Below are 7,850 nucleotides of genomic sequence, written 5' to 3' on the forward strand. Positions count from 1 at the left end.
TTGGAGGAGGGGGCTGGTGGACAAGGAGAGCTTCATAAAGGGTCTGCCAAAACCCTTCTGGTTTGCACAGCCCTGGACAGCCAAGAACTCAGAGGGAGACGATTCTACTGTTTAGTTGCAGGAGAAGGGGGAATGTGCACCATACACCGGGGCTGTAAGAAGCAAGGAGCCAGGGCAGAAACCCCTGCTGTGAAGAAAAGCCTCCTGATGTCTTCTCTGCCTGTCTCCTGGTGCAGACCCTCAGAGGAGACCTCCCCCACGGCAGAAACCACCAATTCAAGGGTGAGAGCACTACAGTGGCATGGGAGTAGGAGGTGGTTTGTGCAGCTGGCCTGGTACAAACCCCTAGACATTCTGACATGTGGATTTCACCAAGGACATTCTGTCCTCCCAAGGAACTTCATAGATCTGGAAAGAGCAGAACTGTTTCTGTGAAAGGAAAGAGAGACGGACTATCAGTGTGGACTGCAGTTAAAGTGAGAGATGCCCAGGCATGAGGCATCAGATGGGGGCAAGGATGGGTGGAGGTGAGACACTGTGTCCCCAACTGCTCCTGCTGAGACCCAGAACACTGAACCAAACTGTGCAGTGATGACTCCATTCACCCTCCCAGGTGGGGATGGAAGGCTCCAGTTCACCATGTGGCATTGCCCCCATTTCCAGCCTGCAGGGTTCCTGCCCCAGCACAGCCTGGGAGGAGCAGCCTGTGCAAGGTCTCGGAAGCCCTGAGGGTGCAGGACAAGGGGAGGCAGCACACTGCCCCCAGCTCCTTCCACCTCCTGTGCCTAGGCCAGCACTATGAGGGGCCAGAGGTAGGAAGCCAGGGCAGGGCAGTTTTCCTTCAAGGAGCTTGGGCATAGAGAGTGGGCAAGTAAGGGAGTGTGGGTCTTCTTTGATTGGAGACCTCACAAGAACAAGCAGGTCTTTGGAGAGGCTGGTTTTGGGTGAGCTTGGCAGGTCCAGGGCTTTGCAGCTAACAGGCCTCTAGGTCCCTCTAATGTGCTCAGTGTGGCTGTGGCTGTGGGCAGGTGCCTGAGGCTGGGATTAGACAGAGCCCCATCTCCATGCCCAGCACCCAGCCCTGCAGCTGCTTCCTATGGTTCAGCAGGCAACAACCCTAAGCACACAAGGTGGAGCTCCCAGTAGCCCCATTCCCAAGCTAAAGCCCTCTTAGCAAATCAAATCCATCACTCCTCTCCACACCACCCCACCTACATGCACACACATATTCATCTACATGAACTCACCCCAACCCTCACCCACATGGTTCTATGCACAAACGTCCATACTTCCCACACACAACCACATGCACACACACACTCCCATGCACCTTCCCCACACACTTGCACATGTGTGTGTACACAAGCCCCTTTCCATGAGCAACACAACACCTGCACACCTACTCACATGTACATGCAAAGACATATAACTTCATATGCACACACATTCATGTCTCTCCCAACACACATCTGCCCATGTGTGCATAAACACACATGGGGTAAATGTACCCATGGCTGCATGCCATGCTCTAGGCATACCGATGCGCTTACACACATACCCTTCAAAACATATGAAGGAGCACACACAGACACACACACCACTCTGCAGCACACAATTGTCCCCTGACCCACATCATGCACATACCTCCTGAAGTTTTGGCTGGTCATGGAACAGACACTTTTCCAAGTTGGGCTGGGACATGGTACGTATGATTTGCCCCATCTCCACATCAAAGATTTAGTTCATCGCAGCCACGACCTACACACGGGAAGGAGCAGGATGCAGGGACAATGCTCTCCATCAGTTTCATGCACACACAGGCACTTCACTGTGACTGAGCCACTGGAGTTGCCTGGGGCTTCATTCCTGCCTTCATGAGCTGCCCACACTGCCACCTGCAAGGCACACAGTCACCTCCTGCCAGCTGACAGGGGTGATATGCCCCAGGCCTCCCTGGTAACTTGTTTTATGTGTGCCAGTGCAAAGGATTAACTGACTTCTGCTGACCCAAGGGACAGGGACACAGTATTTCTTCTAGGAAGGCTGTCATCTGATGATGAAATTTCAGCTAACTTCCAGTTTCTAGCATTCAGCCCATTGAGCATCTTATTTCCTCCATTTAACTCAGATTTGTTTATTCCCTCATTTATCAGTAGGAGATGAGAAACTTCATACAAATGGATGTTTTAGGCCAACAAGACACCTCCTCTCTAGTGCCTCCAATCTGAGTGTATTTTAGGCCAATAAGAGACTTCTTCTCTAATGCCTCCATTCTGAGTGGATGTTTTAGGCCAATAAGGGACTTCCTCTCTAATGCCTCCATTCTGAGTGGGTTTTTGGCTCCAGTATTTCTAGAGTCACACACCTACTTGTGTTAAACTTGCTATTGCAGAAGAGAATTGAATACTTTCCCTGCACAGGGCATCATGGAGGCGCAAGTTGTCAGAACTGGGGGAAAGCACAGGAGAAGGTGCCCTGGGAACCAGGCTGCGGAACCAAGAGGAAGTTGTGTGTTCTCTAGGGCATCAGTCTCCCCATCTGTAAATTAGGATCCTGGGCCCAATAATTCACACCATCCACTGCTTCACTCTGAGTTACTGTCACATTTCAGAGAGACGTGCAGGCCAGGAGGAACTGTGACACAAGAGAATGCACCTCAGGTGCGGGCAGAGAGCACCAGCTGATGGCTGCAGGGGGAGAAATGGGGCTGGTCTGGACTCCTTTGAATTTCCAAGAGAAGGTGGAGGAGCTCTAAAGTCTATGTCACTGTTTGCTGCTCTGCCACGGGATGCAAGTCAAGCTGGGCCTGGTAGACCTGCTGAATCTCCCTCGTGACCTGACTCCCTCCTCCGCTCTGCTGGGTGACTGCTGTCCTCACTGGCTGAGTCTAACTCTGTGTCAGCTGGCAGAGGGAGGGTCATCAGGAGTGTTCCACCCAAGCAGGAACTCAGCAGTCCTGGGCTGCAGGAGGTAGTCAGCCAGTCTGAGGGTGAAGGCTGGTAGCCCTAAGGGTCTGTACTCAGGGCGTGACTTGGGGAGGGAAGCAGGGCTTTGCAGGACAAGGAGCCAGGCTCCTTTGTGGCCCCTGCAGAGAGGAGGATGAGCCTCATGGCCTGGATCTCATCCTGAGCAGCACCAAGCCCACCCAGAGTCTGCACAGTCTCCATTCACACCTGCTGGACCCTGGGAAATGCTAACATCATGGCACAGACCCAGTGGCTGCTGCAGGTTAAAGGTGGCCAAGTGGACATGACAAAGCTGAACTCAAGCACTCACGACCCGGGAGCGTCCTTGGGCTTGAAGGCCATCAGTGGACTGTCGGAAAGCTGAATGAGTCTGAGCCTTAGATCATGAATGTGTCAGTGCTGATTTGCTGGGAATGCTCTCAGAGGGGCAAAGCAGAGGCTATGGCATCCCTAGGTGTGGCGGCAGCACCCACCTGCTCTCTGGCTTGCAGCACCCCCAGCGGGCCTCTGTAGTACTGATCTTTGTTGGCCTTGTTTTACTGGCTAATGGCGAAGTGAAGGGCATGCTGTACCCACTCATCATTGAGGTGTGTGTCATAGATGTCACCCCAATTGTCCTATCCTCCTCCTCAGGGCTCCAGGACAGGGCCACTGCCAGGTCAGCCAGCAGGAGCAGCAGAGGGTGCACAGGGGCCGGGCCATGGGCTCCTCAGAGGCAGAGCACAGAGCTGGAGCTGCAGGAGATGAGGGTGAGAGCCTAAGGTAGGGAGCTCAGACCAGCAGGCAGCCGTGCATTTATCCTGCTTCGGCAGCCCCAGCCCAACCCACTCCATGCCTGCCCTTGGCTCCTCCTCCTGTTTCTGCCCAGCCCCCTCGTTCTCCATCTCTCATTTCACTACTACCCGACCCTGCCACACCACCCCCCACATCCTCCCTCCCTGCCTAAGTTCTCCCTGCCCCTCTGCCCCTGCCCCTCCATCCCCCAGTCGGCTCCTCCATCTCCCCCTCCTCCTCACTACTCTCCTCACTCCCACCCCTTTTCCAGCCCTGACCCTTCTCCCCATTGCTCCCAAGCTGGCTCACAGTTGTCTCCAGAGAGGGGACACTGCTCCCTGGGCTGTGAAAGCAACATGACATCCTGTTTCCTCAGAAAAGGGAAAAGTGCAGGGCCCTCCTGGGATCTTCAGTTTTCAGAGGCATCAGTGAGAGCTTGGTCACGGTCTGGGAATCCATGAAACAGAGAGATGATTTCAGGAGCTCCTGGAAGGCTTATTCCACATCCTGCTCTGGGGAATTTCTTTGCCAGACATAAAAGAATTAATGTTTTGCAAAAGGTCATTAGGTTCTTTTTTCATGAGTCCTCATTATTCAATACACAAACCCTTCACCAGCTCCTCCTGGTACCAGGTGGTCTAGGACCAGGAGAGGGAGCATGGGTGACTGAGCCATGGACAGAGATGCGACACAAACCCATGAGCACTTTTCAGCTTTATAGTAGACACGTTAAAAAAGGAAAAAGAAACAGAGGGAGTGATTTTGATAATATTTCTTGTTTAACCTAATGTATCCAAAATATTATTTCAACACATGGGAACAGTTGTTAAAGAGATAGTTTACATTCTTTTCAATGTGTTTAAGTCTTTGAAATTCCCTGTGTTTTTTTTTACACTTAGACCAAATGTCATTTTGGACTGGCCTCATTTTAAGTGACCCATGGCCACATGTGGCTGGTGGCAGTGGTTCTGCTCCTTAGGGTAAGGAGGATGAGAAAGCGATAATCAATAATTAATAGCAGGAAATTAGTCTTTCTGTTGGAAGTGAAAGAGTATGAGATAGAGACAGATGGAGCCACTGGACCCTGGTCAGGGAGATTGGAAAGGTGAGAAGCCCTGTCTAGACAGGAAACAGAGCTCCAGGCAGCAGGAACAGCCAGTGCAAAGGCCCTGAGGTGGGGCTGAGCATGCCTGCTCCAAGAAGAGGAAGCTCCTGGAGGGGGTGTGAGCAGGGAAGGGAATGACCTGGAGTCTCAGGGTAACTGTCGGTGGGGCCCAGTGGGAGGTGCAGGGAGACTGCTGGCTGGTGGTGGGGGTGTCAGGAAATGGAGCAGCAGCTGCGGGATGAATGTGGGAGCCCACGGGTGTCTCTTGCTCCTCCCCTCAGGGAGCCGTGCTGCCGGCGCTGGCCCTCTGTGCACTACTTGGAAAACTCACTTGATTTTTAAAAATTGCCTTGAATGAGGTAGAATTTACATACAATAAAATGCCTAATTATGTATGTCTAACCTGGGGGATTTGCTTATTTTTATGGATTTCAGGGTACAGATGTAGTTGTGTTATGTGGATATATAGCAGAGAGGTGAAATCTGGGTTTTTAGGGTACCCATTACCAGATAATGCACATTATATCCACTAGGTGCTATTTCACATTCACCACCATCACACTCTCCCACCTTTGAGCCTCCATTGTCTATCATTCCACTCTGCATGTCCGTGAGTACCCATTGTTTAGCTTCCACTTACAAGTGAGAGCATGCAGTTTTTGATTTTCAGTTTGAATCACTTCAATAAGGATAATGGCCTCCAGTTCCATATACGTTGCTGCAAAAAAATGTAGTTTCATTCATTTTTGTGGCTGAGAAGTACTCCATGGTGTGTGTGTGTGTGTGTGTGTATGTATGTATGTATGTATATATATATATGGAGTATTATTCATACACACACACACAAACCACCTTGTTTTATCCAACTGTCCATCTGTCCATTGATACCATGACTTTTCAATTGTGAAAAGTGCCGCAAGAAACATGCAAGTGAAGGTGTCATTTTTACATAATGATTTCTTTTTAGGGGGTACCTATCCAGTAGTGGAACTGCTGGATCACAGGGCAGTTCTGCTTTTAGTTGTTTGAGAAATCATCAGTTTTCTATAGATGTTGCACTATTGTACGCTTCCACAAACAGTGCATAATTTTTTTCTTTTCCCCACATCTTCTCCAATGTCTGTTGTTTTTTGACTTTCTTTTGAGACAGGGTCTCACACTCTTACCTGGGCTGAAAGGCAGTGGCACGATCATACCTAACTATAGCCTCAAACTTCGGAGCTCAAATGATCCACCTGCCTCAGCCTCCTGAGTAGCTAGTACTGCAGGCCCATAGCAAGACATTTTTATTTTTCGTAGAGACAGGGATTCACTATTTTGTCCAGGCTGGTCTTGAAATCCTGGCCCCGAGCAATCCTCCCATTTTGGTCTCTCAAAGTGCTCTGATTATAGACATGAACCACTGCACTCTGCTGTCTTTTGACATTTAATAACACCCTTTCTCCCTGGTGTACAATGATATTTCATTGTGATTTTAATCTGCATTTTTCAGATATTTAGTGACGTTGAGCATTATTTCACATGCTTGTTTGCCACTTGTATGTCTTCTTTTGAAAATTACCTGTTTATGTCCTATGCCCACTTTTAAAAATTTTACTTAAGTTCTTGAATACATGTGCAGAATGTGCAGGTTTGTTACATAGGTGTACATGTGCCATGGTGTTTTGCTGCACCTATCAACCTGTCATCTAGGTTTTAAGCCCCACATGCTTTAGGTGTTTGTCTTAATGCTTTCCCTCCACTTGTCCCCCAGTCTCTGACAGGCCCCAATGTGTGATTTTCCCCTCCCTGTGTCCATGTGTTCTCCCTGGTCAACTCCCACTTGTGAGTGAGAACATGTGGTGTTTGTTTTTCTGTTCCTGTGTTAGTTTGCTGAGAATGATGGTTTCCAGCTTCATCTATGTCCCTGCAAAGGACATGAATGCACTCTCTTTTATGGCTGCATAGTGTATGTGTCACATTTTCTTTATCCAGTCTATCACTGATGGGCATTTGGGTTCCAAGTCTTTGCTATTGTAAATAGTGGTGCAATAAACATATGTGTGCATGTGTCTTCATAGTAGAATGGTTTATAATCCTTTGGATATGTACCCAGTAATTGGATTGCTCGGTCAAATGGCATTTCTGGTTTTAGATCCTTGAGGAATCACCACACTGTCTTCCCAATGGTTGAAGTAATTTACATTCCCACCAACAGTGTAAAAGCATTCCTATTTCTCCACAGCCTCGCCAGCATCTGTTGTTTCCTGACTTATTAATGATTGCCATTCTAACTGGCATGAGATGGTATCTCATTGTGGTTTTGATTTACATTTCTCTAATGACCAATGCTGATGAGTTTTTTTCATGTGTTTATTGGTTGCATAAATGTCTTGAGATGTGTCTCATCATATCCTTTGCACAGTTTTTGCTGGGGTTGTTTTCTCTTGCAGTTCCTTGTAGATTCTGGATATTAGATCTTTGTCAGATGGATAGATTGCAAAATTTTTCTCCCTTTCTGTAGGTGGCCTGTTCACTCCAATGGTAGTTTCTTTTGGTGTGCAGAAGCTCTTTAGTTTAAATAGATCCCATTTGTCAATTTTGACATTTGTTGCAATTGCTTTTGATGTTTTAGTCATGAAGTTTTTGCCCTTCCCTATGTCTTCAATGGTATTGCCTAGGTTTCCTTCTAGGGTTTTCATGGTTTTAGGTTTTACATTTAAGTCTTTAATCCACCTTTAGTTAATTTTTGCATAAGATATAAGGAAGGGGCCCAGTTTCTGTTTTCTGCATATGGCTAGCCAATTTTCCCAGCACCATTTATTAAATAGGGAATCCTTTCCCATTGCTTTTTTTTGTCAGATTTGTCAAAGATCAGATGGTTGTAGATGTTTGATGTTATTTCTGAGGCCTCTGTTCTGTTCCCTTGATGTATATCTCTGTTTTGGTACCAGTACCATGCTGTTTTGGTTACTGCAGCCTTGTAGTATAGTTTGAAGTCAGGTAGCATGATGTCTGCAGTTTTG

The 7,850-nt window shown here is 48.2% G+C and overlaps 1 pseudogene; it reads right to left on the reverse strand.

The window, feature by feature from the left end:
- Positions 1 to 345: 345 nt before the first annotated feature.
- LOC129022149 (cystatin-SN-like) lies at positions 346 to 3,668 on the reverse strand (annotated as a pseudogene).
- Between the last annotated feature and the right edge of the window lie 4,182 nt (positions 3,669 to 7,850).

This window comes from Pongo pygmaeus, chromosome 21 (assembly GCF_028885625.2).
Source record: "Pongo pygmaeus isolate AG05252 chromosome 21, NHGRI_mPonPyg2-v2.0_pri, whole genome shotgun sequence".
NCBI classification, from domain to species: Eukaryota; Metazoa; Chordata; class Mammalia; order Primates; family Hominidae; genus Pongo; species Pongo pygmaeus.